Source organism: Vipera berus (genome assembly GCF_964194415.1).
Source record: "Vipera berus genome assembly, chromosome: 6".
NCBI lineage: Eukaryota > Metazoa > Chordata > Lepidosauria > Squamata > Viperidae > Vipera > Vipera berus.
The window spans coordinates 84,432,696-84,442,706 of record NC_138208.1 but is presented as its reverse complement, the minus strand read 5'-3'; the positions used below and the strand labels follow the sequence as shown (position 1 = coordinate 84,442,706).

General features: G+C 43.4%; 1 protein-coding gene across 1 annotated transcript in view; it reads left to right on the top strand.

Moving 5' to 3' along the window:
* Positions 1–984: 984 nt before the first annotated feature.
* PROSER2 (proline and serine rich 2) overlaps positions 985–10,011 on the top strand; it is a 32,806-nt gene continuing 23,779 nt past the window's right edge. The window contains exon 1 of the mRNA XM_081331844.1: positions 985–1,203. The gene's annotated coding sequence lies outside the window, so the exon portion shown is untranslated. The remainder of the gene's footprint in view (positions 1,204–10,011) is intronic.

The window sequence follows — 10,011 nt, the reverse complement described above, 5'->3', positions numbered from 1 at the left end:
TTGGCCCTTTTATGACTTGTGGACTGGTTTTTAATGGTTTTTAAAGCCCTACATAGCATGGGTCCGGAGTACCTCGGGGACCACCTGCTGCCGGCGTCAACTTCCCTCCGCCCTGTGCGTTCCCACAGAGAGGGCCTCCTCAGGGTGCCACCGGTCAGAGAATGTCGGCTGGTGGCCCCCAGGGGGAGGGCCTTCTCTGTGGGTGCCCCGGCTTTATGGAATCAGCTGCCGGTTGAGCTCCGGATTTCACCTGACCTTCGCTCCTTCCGACGTGACTTGAAGACCTACCTGTTTGAACAGGCCGGCCTGGCCTGATGGGGGATGCGTTGGGGTTTTTATCGGGGATTTTTTTTACATTTTTCTACTGTTTTTAGTTTGGGCTCGTGTTTAATTCTCTTTTTAATTTTTGTAATTTGTATTTTTATATATGCCCTGAGTCCTTCGGGAGAAGGGCGGTTTACAAATATAATAAACTTCAACTTCAACTCCCAGAATTCCTCCACGAGTCATAAAAGGGCCTAGTTTGAAGACCCCATAGACCAGGGGTAGGCAACCTCGGCTCTTTTATGACTCATGGACTTCAACTCCCAGAATTCCAACACAAGTCATAAAAGGGCCTAGTTTGAAGACCCCATAGACCAGGGGTAGGCAACCTCGGCTCTTTTATGACTCATGGACTTCAACTCCCAGAATTCCTCCACGAGTCATAAAAGGGCCTAGTTTGAAGACCCCATAGACCAGGGGTAGGCAACCTCGGCTCTTTTATGACTCGTGGACTTCAACTCCCAGAATTCCTGAGTCAGCATAGCTGGCTCAGGAATTCTGGGAGTTGAAGTCCACGAGTCATAAAAGAGCCGAGGTTGCCTACCCCTGCCATAGACAGAGCGGCGAGGCAGCGGCGGTCAGTGGGCGGGATGACCGCGTGGGGAGGGCGGCGAGAGTCTCTGTAGGAGTCCCGCCCCGTCCCGGCCAGACCAGGCAGAGCGACGCCGCCTTCTCCCTGCCCAGTGTCGCTTCGCCTGCTTGGCTGATCGCACCTGCTCGCCCAGGGAGCCGCGACCTGTCCGGGGGTCCCGCGAGGGAGGCGGCCGCCCGGCACCTCTCTCTCTCCCCCGCCTTGCTCCGAGACACGCGAACTCCGCGCTGAGGTGTTGTTGTTGTTGTGGTTGTTTTTCCACGCGGGTCAAAGCTCGCCTTTCCCAGGTAAGCGCTCGCCGCGCTGCGCGGGTCGTGGAACGGGGAGGACGAAGGGCGTCTTCCCCGCGGGCGTGTCCCGATCCTGCCGCCTCGTGGGGGAGCCGCGCGATCCCCAACCCCTTTGAGCCGCGATCCTCGGGACCAACTTTCCCCGGGAAAGGCGTTTGGGGAGTGGGGTTTCGAACGGTTAGCGTGGGAGCGAGTTGGGGGCGCAGCGGAGACTTCCCTGGGTTGGAGGGACGGGGGCCGGCGCTACCTTGAGGACTAGTAACTTGTCTTGACGGACGAGGTCAGCCCGGCGGGACCTTGGTTCGGTTGCTCTTTTCTGAGTGTTTACATTTTTCCCTCTTATTCCTTATCCCGCGTGGATAATCAAAAGGTTGATTCTAGCTTCGGGGGAAGGGCTAAGACCCAGGGCTTTTTTTTTGTCAAAGAAAAAGGTGCCGGAACTCACACATGTTATACAACCTGCCTTGCCTACCCTACAAGGTTCCATCCAAAAAAAGGTGCCGGAACTCCGTTCTGAGCGTTCTATGAGAAAAAAAGCCCTGTATCTATCTATCTATCTATCTATCTATCTATCTATCTATCTATCTATCTATCTATCTATCTATCTATCTATCTATCTATCTATCTATCCAGTGCTTTTTTTGTAAAACAAAAAGGTGCCAGAACTCACACATGTCATACAACCCGCCTTGCCTACCCTACAAGGTTCCATCCAAAAAAAGGTGCCGGAACTCCGTTCTGAGCGTTTTATGACAAAAAAAAGCCCTGCTAAGACCCATCTATCCGTTGCTTCTCGGCATCCCGTTCTTCACTGCGTGGTGTTTATTCCATGAGTTTGTTTGTTTTTTTAGACATAATCTGCTACACGAGGATAGATTTGATGAAAGTAGCCTCTGTCAATGAATTCATTATTTTAACCAGCTGCCTCCTTTTCTCACTCCTTTTACTGACTCTCTTCTATCGTAGATTAGTTTGGAAACTCAGTGGCATGCTCCAACAGCACTCCGTTAAATTTAGGAATAACATAACAATGACGATAATAATAATTTAATGACACCCCTTTAAAATGTGTGGAATCCTACTGATCCATAAAGGTTATGGTGAAGATAAAGTCCCCAAACTGAGCTGGTATTGACACTGGAGTTGGACAGCTAATAAATTCAGAATAATAATAATCCAACTGTGATTGGATCCCTCGGAGCAATACCTAAAGGATTCCCTCAATATTTGGAAATTTCGAATTTATTGGACTTGGAACACCCTATTTTTACAAAAAAACAAAAACAAAAACCCACACCTTGCTAGGACCTACCTATATTCTCAAATACTATCTGAGCCATTCTTAATCTTTGGTTAGGACTTGGATTATCAAACTCGCACCAGTGTTAGATGTGAATTTAGTCCCAGATTATCAATAACAACAACACAACAAAAATAATAGTTCTTCAGAAGAACTCAATGCATATGAAGGCCAGCACCAGCTCAAGATCTGGCAGCTGTGACTCCCATTGCTATTTATATAAATAACATTAAGAAACTAATAATTCCTTTTTTAGAAATGTCATTCGCCATTCCTCCACTGCTTCCTTCCCACAGGGAAGTTTGGATTCATAGACAAAGAAACCAGATTTGTTCAATTTTGCCCTCTGTTCATCAAAACAAGCATTTCTTTGTGTCCTATTGATTTTACTGGTGGCTCAAACAGCAAAGTCGAAGGCTGACCACACAGGAAAGAGAGTTACCTAAAAAAAAAAAAAGATGCTTCTCTGTGTTTTGTTCTTGGTGTTTTTGCAAACCTGGTTACTCGAGGGCAAGGGGATTGCTTTATATTCTCTGGGCAGATCGTGCTGACAAACCCACAGTACTTTTTTACCAACCAAGGAAGGATCAAATGAAACTGCCAATCGTATAATAGTTCAATTCTGCTTTTCTGGTACGCTACAAGCAGTCCTGGACACAGTTAGGATCAAAATTTCCGTTGCTAAGCAAGGCAGCTGTTAAATGAGCGATGGCCGATTTTACCACCATGGTGGTTAAGTAAATCACTGCAGTTTTTAAGTGAATCATGCCATCGTTAAGCGAATCCAGCTTCCCCCATTGACTTTGTCGGGAGCCGGCTGGGAAGGTCACAAACGGTGCTACCACCGTCGTAAAGACAAGCACCCAAATTTTGATCATGTAGACCATGGGGATGCTGCCAGGGTCATAAGTGCGAGGACCAGTTGTATGTCACTTTTTTCAGTGTCCTTGCAACTTTGAACAGTTTGCTGAACGAACGGTTGTAAGTCGAGAACTACCTTTAGTTAGACTGATTCAAAATGAGATGGTTCTCACACTCTTTTATCTATTGCAATTCTATCCGTAATCCTAGCTTGTCTGGATTCTACTTGATATCTCTGTGAGGCAGATGGGATTGAAGAAAGATTGGTCCTGAGTGATAGGCCCTTGTGCCTCTGTTCCTGGGGTGAGCAAATGAGTATGTATGACTTGCGTGTCAGAAGTTCAAAGTGTAGATTCAGCCTTCAGGGTTAGTTAGCACAAACCCTCATTTTGAAGAAATGTTCCTCAGAGTGCTCATTGTTCCCCTGTGGAACTCATTGCCACCAGACATCATAATAGCTACTGACTCAGGAGGCTTAAAAGAGATCGGATTGGATCATGGGGTGAGATGGGAAGACAGTGACAAGCCCACAACACAAACCATAAGATTTATATCTGATGTCAGGAGGCAGATAGGAAGAGACAGGGTTGTATCACAGTGTTGTGAGGTGTCTCCCTATTTTTTTGTCACTGAGATTTTTGGCAAAGCATGTCTGGCTGGGGAATTCTGGGAGTTGAAGTCCATACATCTTAAAAGTTGCCAAAGTCAAGAAACATTGCACCAAAATGGCTCTAGGCCCGATCCATCAACTTAGTCCACAGGATCTTTCGGTGTGTGATATATTTGTGGGTTTGCATCTACTTAGTTAATGTTTACCCGTTCTAGACTGAGGATACTTTGAGGAATGTGTTTTCCCTATGTTCCTGGGGGGAAAAATAAACCAGGATATTCAAATTACAGTTGGTACAGAGACATACCCCCACGTTTTTGAGAATTGCAGAATTCCTCACATAAGAGAAATGCGTCCTTTTGGATAGTAGTGTTGTTTGAAAACAGGCAGTCCAGTTCACAGCGTTCCTTGCTTGGGTAAAAAGTACAACTTTGCCTGTTTTCACCAACTGAACATCTAGAGCAGGGGTCTTCAAACTTGGCCCTTTTATGACTTTTGGACTTCAGCTCCCAGAATAATTCTGGGAGTTGAAGTCCACAGGGCCAAGTTTGAAGACCCCTGTTCTAAAATGCAGTTACAAATTTGCACAAGCGGGGAAATTTTTTGACTCGGAAGTAAAACAGCAGTCCTCTGAGGCGATTGCTCCTAACTCACATAACAAGATTTCATTTCTCTCTGCATACGTGTGCATTTATGGCCGTTTTCAGTGTCCTGCGATCACCTGACCATACTTATGCTGGCTTTGCCAAAAAAAATGACACTTCCGGTTTTCATCAACCATGGATTTGCTTAATGACTGCAGCGGTTCACTTAACCACCCTTCATAACTGCAGCATTTCCTTTGCGACAGGTGCAAAAAACCCCTCCCCCTAAAATTGGGTTGGTCATGTGACTGACTTGTTTTATGACCTTTATGACTTACAGTCTCCATTATGGTCATAACTGGAAGATTATCTGTAACCTCTTTTTAGAGGAAAAGCTACCATCTTTAAAACCATGGCTATCGAATTTAGCCCACTCTGGGGCACTAAGGAAAGTAAAGGGTTAACAATTTTCTCCTGGCTGGTTATACTCCTGGCACTAACTCAATTCAACTGGGTGTAAAGATACTCTAACCCCAGCGAATATGAGCACACTTTTCTTTTTCCATTGGAAACCAAATCCAAATTCTATGCTTAAAATACTTTTGGCTTTGCCAAAATATAGCCAATTTCTTTTCTGTCCATAAAAGACAGGGGTTGTTTGTGTTTTTTTTTGGGGGGGGGCTGATTTTGTTGAAGAAATGTCTGGTAAAGGAAATAGCTATGAAAAGTATTGGAAAGACTACCAACAGTCCTTGAGATGACAGAATTATTATAATGGGAATGACAGTAAAATTATTGTATGCAAAAAGATGGAGAAACACCCAGAAAGAATGGATTATTATAGCATTGATGGAACTCATGGAAATGGCGGAGATGGTCGGTTTGGTCAGGGGAAAAAAAATAATGAAGACTTTTTGAAAAGACTGGATGGGTTGTATAGACTTTTTGCTGAAAGGCAAAGAAACAACAACAACCTTGAATTGATAATTTTAGAATTTTTGGAGGGGGAAAACATGTTAGAGATGTTGGCTGCCTTGAGTTAGTCATAAAAATAATAAAGACAGAGAATCAATGAATAAATAAATAAATAAATTTGGGGATCAAAAGGGTCAATTAGGGAACACAAAGAGTAAGATGGCAATTACTCGATAGAAAGAATGTCAGAGGACAAAATTTAATTTTTTTCTCTAGTTTTTTATTTTTCTTCTTATTTTTTTTAATATACTGTCCAGGTAATCCTCGAGTTACAACAGTTCATTTAGTGACCATTCAAAGTTACAACAGCACCGAAAAAAGTGACTTATGACCCTTTTTCACCGTTACGACCTTTGCAGCGCCCCCACGATCACGTGATCAAAAATTCAGATGCTTGGCAACTGGTTCATATTTATGACGGTTGCAGTGTCCCGGATCATGGGATCCCCTTCTGACAAGCGAAGTCAAAGGGAAAGCCAGATTCATTTAACAACCAGATTACTAATTTATCAACTGCAATGATTCACTTAACAACTGCGGCAAAAAAGGTCATACAATGGGGCAAAACTCACTTAACAAATGTCTCGCTTAACAACAGAAATTTTGGGCTCGGTTGTGGGTGAAAGTCGAGGACTACCTGTATTGAAGAATTATATATGTAAATACTGACAGATTTATCCTTACGATGTTAATAGATTTATTATCCTCTGAGCTTCTTGTGATCCACTCATTATTTCATCAGCCAGTTGCAAGAAATTATTTGCTCTGCTTTTGTTTTTTTTTCCTCTTCCTTCTTTCTCATGTTCTGTTTTCCTCCCCTCGTTTACTCTCTCTGCTCTTTCTTTAAAAATAGTGCATTTGTTTCCTCAGCAATGCCGTTTCAGGCTTTGGGGGGCCATTCTTCAGATAATTTCTGCATTATCATATGATAGAGAGTGCTTTTTGGTTTCCAAAGTATGTTGGTTTACCACACCTATTATTTTTTTAACTATGTATGAAGGGAGTTGCATAAATTCAAAGCCAGGGTACCACCCTTCGTGTGTTTCCAGAAATATGTTTGCTTTCTGGCATTTACTACGGGCTTGGTGTGGGTTTGCAGACATTAAAAAAAAAAATTCTGGCAACTCCCAATCTGATATATAATTTTCAGTTTTGCTTTTACAGTGGAAGCTTTATAACAGGAGAGAGGATGCAACAGTAAGTCACTGTGCTGATTCAGGAAAGAGCTTGTAAGGTAGGACTAGGAAAAATTTAGATGCCAAGGATTTTTGCTTCGCTTCCTGCCCCCTCCTTAAAAATGAGGTTAGATATCCAGGAATTATTTTTCCCAGCCTTGCCAATAAGATTTTAAGGTGTTTGAAAAGAGTCGCTGCTTCTGCAAAAGGTGGCTTAAAAATAAATAAATACAACCTCAGTTTGACACCTGATGAATAAATAAACCCATACTTTTTTTCTTGATAAAAAACATGGAAGCAGTAGTGGACAGTCACTTATATATGAGCCAGCGCTGTGCTGCAGCTGCTATAAAAGCCAACACAGTCCTAGGCTACATTAAGCGAGGGATAGAATCAAGATCACGTGAAGAGTTAGTAGCACTTTATAACACCTTGGTAAAGCCACACTTGGAATACTGCATCCAGTTTTGGATGCACGATATTAAAAAGATGTCGAGACTCTGGAAAGAGTGCAGAGCAACAAAGATGATCGGGGGACTGGAGGCTAAAACATACGAAGAACAGCTGCAGGAATTGGGTATGTCTATTTTTATGAAAAGAAGGACTAGGGATGACATGATTGCAGTCTTCCACTATTTGAGGGGCACCCTCAAAAAAGAGGGGGGTTAACCTATTCCCCAAAGCCCCTGAAGGCAGGACAAGAAGCAGTGGATGGAAACGAATCAAGGAGGGAAGCAACTCAGAACTAAGGAGAAATTTCCTGTCAATGAAAACAATTAATCAGTGAAAGCTTGCCTCTAGACATTTTGGGCGCTCCATCACTGGAGGTTTTAAAGAAGAGTTTGGACAGCCATTTGTCTCCCGCCTGAGCAGGGGGGTTAGACTAGAAGACCTTTAAGGCCTCTTCCGACTGTTATTATTTTGTATTCTGCAAATCTGTTGACATTTTCTTTGATTCTTTTTTTGGATTCCTATTTGGCATTCTGTGGTGCTGGAGAAGACTCCTGCGAGTCCCTCGGACTGCAAGGCGATCAAACCGGTCAGTCCTAGAGGAGATCAACCCTGACTGCTCTTTAGAAGGCCAGATCCTGAAGTTGAAACTCAAATACTTTGGCCACCTAATGAGAAGGAAGGACTCACTGGAGAAGAGCCTAATGCTGGGAAAGGTTGAGGGCAATAGAAGAAGGGGACGACAGAGAATGAGGTGGCTGGATGGAGTCACTGAAGCAGTAGGCGTGAGCTTAAATGGACTCCAGAAGATGGTAGAGGACAGGAAGGCCTGGAGGAATGTTGTCCATAGGGTCGCGATGGGTCGGACACGACTTCGCAGCTAACAACAACAACAACACAGTTTGAACGGCGCCCCCAGCAGCTTCGTCGGCCATCACCTCATCTTGTGCTTCAGAAACTCAAATACTTTGGCCACCTAATGAGAAGGAAGGACTCACTGGAGAAGAGCCTAATGCTGGGAAAGGTTGAGGGCAATAGAAGAAGGGGACGACAGAGAATGAGGTGGCTGGATGGAGTCACTGAAGCAGTAGGCGTGAGCTTAAATGGACTCCAGAAGGTGGTAGAGGACAGGAAGGCCTGGAGGAACGTTGTCCATAGGGTCGCGATGGGTTGAACACGACTTCGCAGCTAACAAGAACAACAACATTTGGCATTCAAATGATTTGGAACTATTATTTTTAAAAAATATATATTGACCGATTACAGTCAGATATACTAGACGCCCCCTCTTAATAACCACTCACCTAGGAAGAGTTCAGCTCTCTCCAGAGTTATTTATGACCCATATTTGAAGTTCTGATGACCACAATCTTCCTCTGTGGTCGTGTGGATTGCCTTTTGGTCATTTGGCAACTGGCTTGCATTTATGGCCGTTTGCAGTGTCCTGCGCTCATACGACCACCATTTTTGGCTTTCTTTTGTTGGCTTCTGGTGTTTATTTCCAGTTTCTAGCAAAGCGTGCCCCTTGGGGAAAATAGATTCTCCTAACAGCCGTGACGTTTGCTTAATGACTGCCACAGAAAAGATCATAAAATTGGGCATGGTCACATGGTGACCTGCTTAATGACTGCCATGACTTACGACTGTAGTTGCTACTTCAAATGGGGTCGTACGTCGAGGGCTACGTGTAGAAGAAAATGTGTCATTGGCTGGCTGGTTTTTGTCCCTCAGTTGTAAGATGGAGGGCTCCATGGCCTGGCACTTTCAGGTAGAATTGCCTTATCAGTGAGATGGGTGGAATATTGAACAAACAAATAACAAATAAATAAATAGGCAAGACTTGTATTGAGATAAGGTTGAAACCAAGGCAGTCCTTTCTCACCCTTTTTAAAAAATGTTCTTGAATTCAGAGACAAGATACCTGTGGCATATTTTTCCTTTCTCTTTCTCTCACCCACCCACCCTTAGATTTACATTTCCCCCCCTGCTCTGCTTCTTGTTTTTTCTCTGTAAGAGGGAGGAACGTGGACTGAGACCAAATCGAGAAATCTCTGAATGCCTTCTCCAAAGTAAAGGTCTAAAATGAAAATTTTGATTCTACCAGACCTCATTGAGGGATCAGACCTATTTGCAGTGAGCATCTGCTTATCTTAATCCCAAAACATGCTGGCCCCCATCTGTGAAGGGAACTCCAATGTTCCTGTCGTTAAAAAAAAATGATTCCGAATTCAAATTCTGGCACTATATTTTTTATTATTATTTCTTTGCTGGCTGGAGAATTCTGGGAGTTGAAGTCCACAAAACCCGCCATGATTGTGTCATGGGAAAAACACCCTACCTTCTTATGCCTGCAATTTACGACATTTTCGATGAAAATCAGAGTTTATTTCTAGTTTTCAGCAAAAAAAAAAAAACACCTCATAGTAAACAACGGGTTTGCTCAACTGCAGCATTCATTTAACAACCGCTTCAAAAAAAAGGTCATAAAATCAGGACGGTCACCTGGGTGGCTTGCTTTATGACTATTATGACATATGACCATCGGGCAGGTTCCATTACGGTCGTAGGTTGAGCGCTCCCTTTTAACTTGTTCAGTTCTAAGATTTTGTGTAACTCTAATCACATTGCTTATAATTTAACCCAATGTATGAACTCAGCTCATTATGACTTTATTCAGCAAGCCATTTTTTTAAAAAGTAGGTTACTTAAAATGTGTCAGCCGGGTTTTTTTTTTTCTTTTTTTGTCTCTTGAATTGCTGACTGCAAAATCTTGTGTAATATATGATAAGAAGCGACGGATTTGATAGGGAGAAGCTGATTCAGAATAAGGCAAGGCAGTTGCATTACATC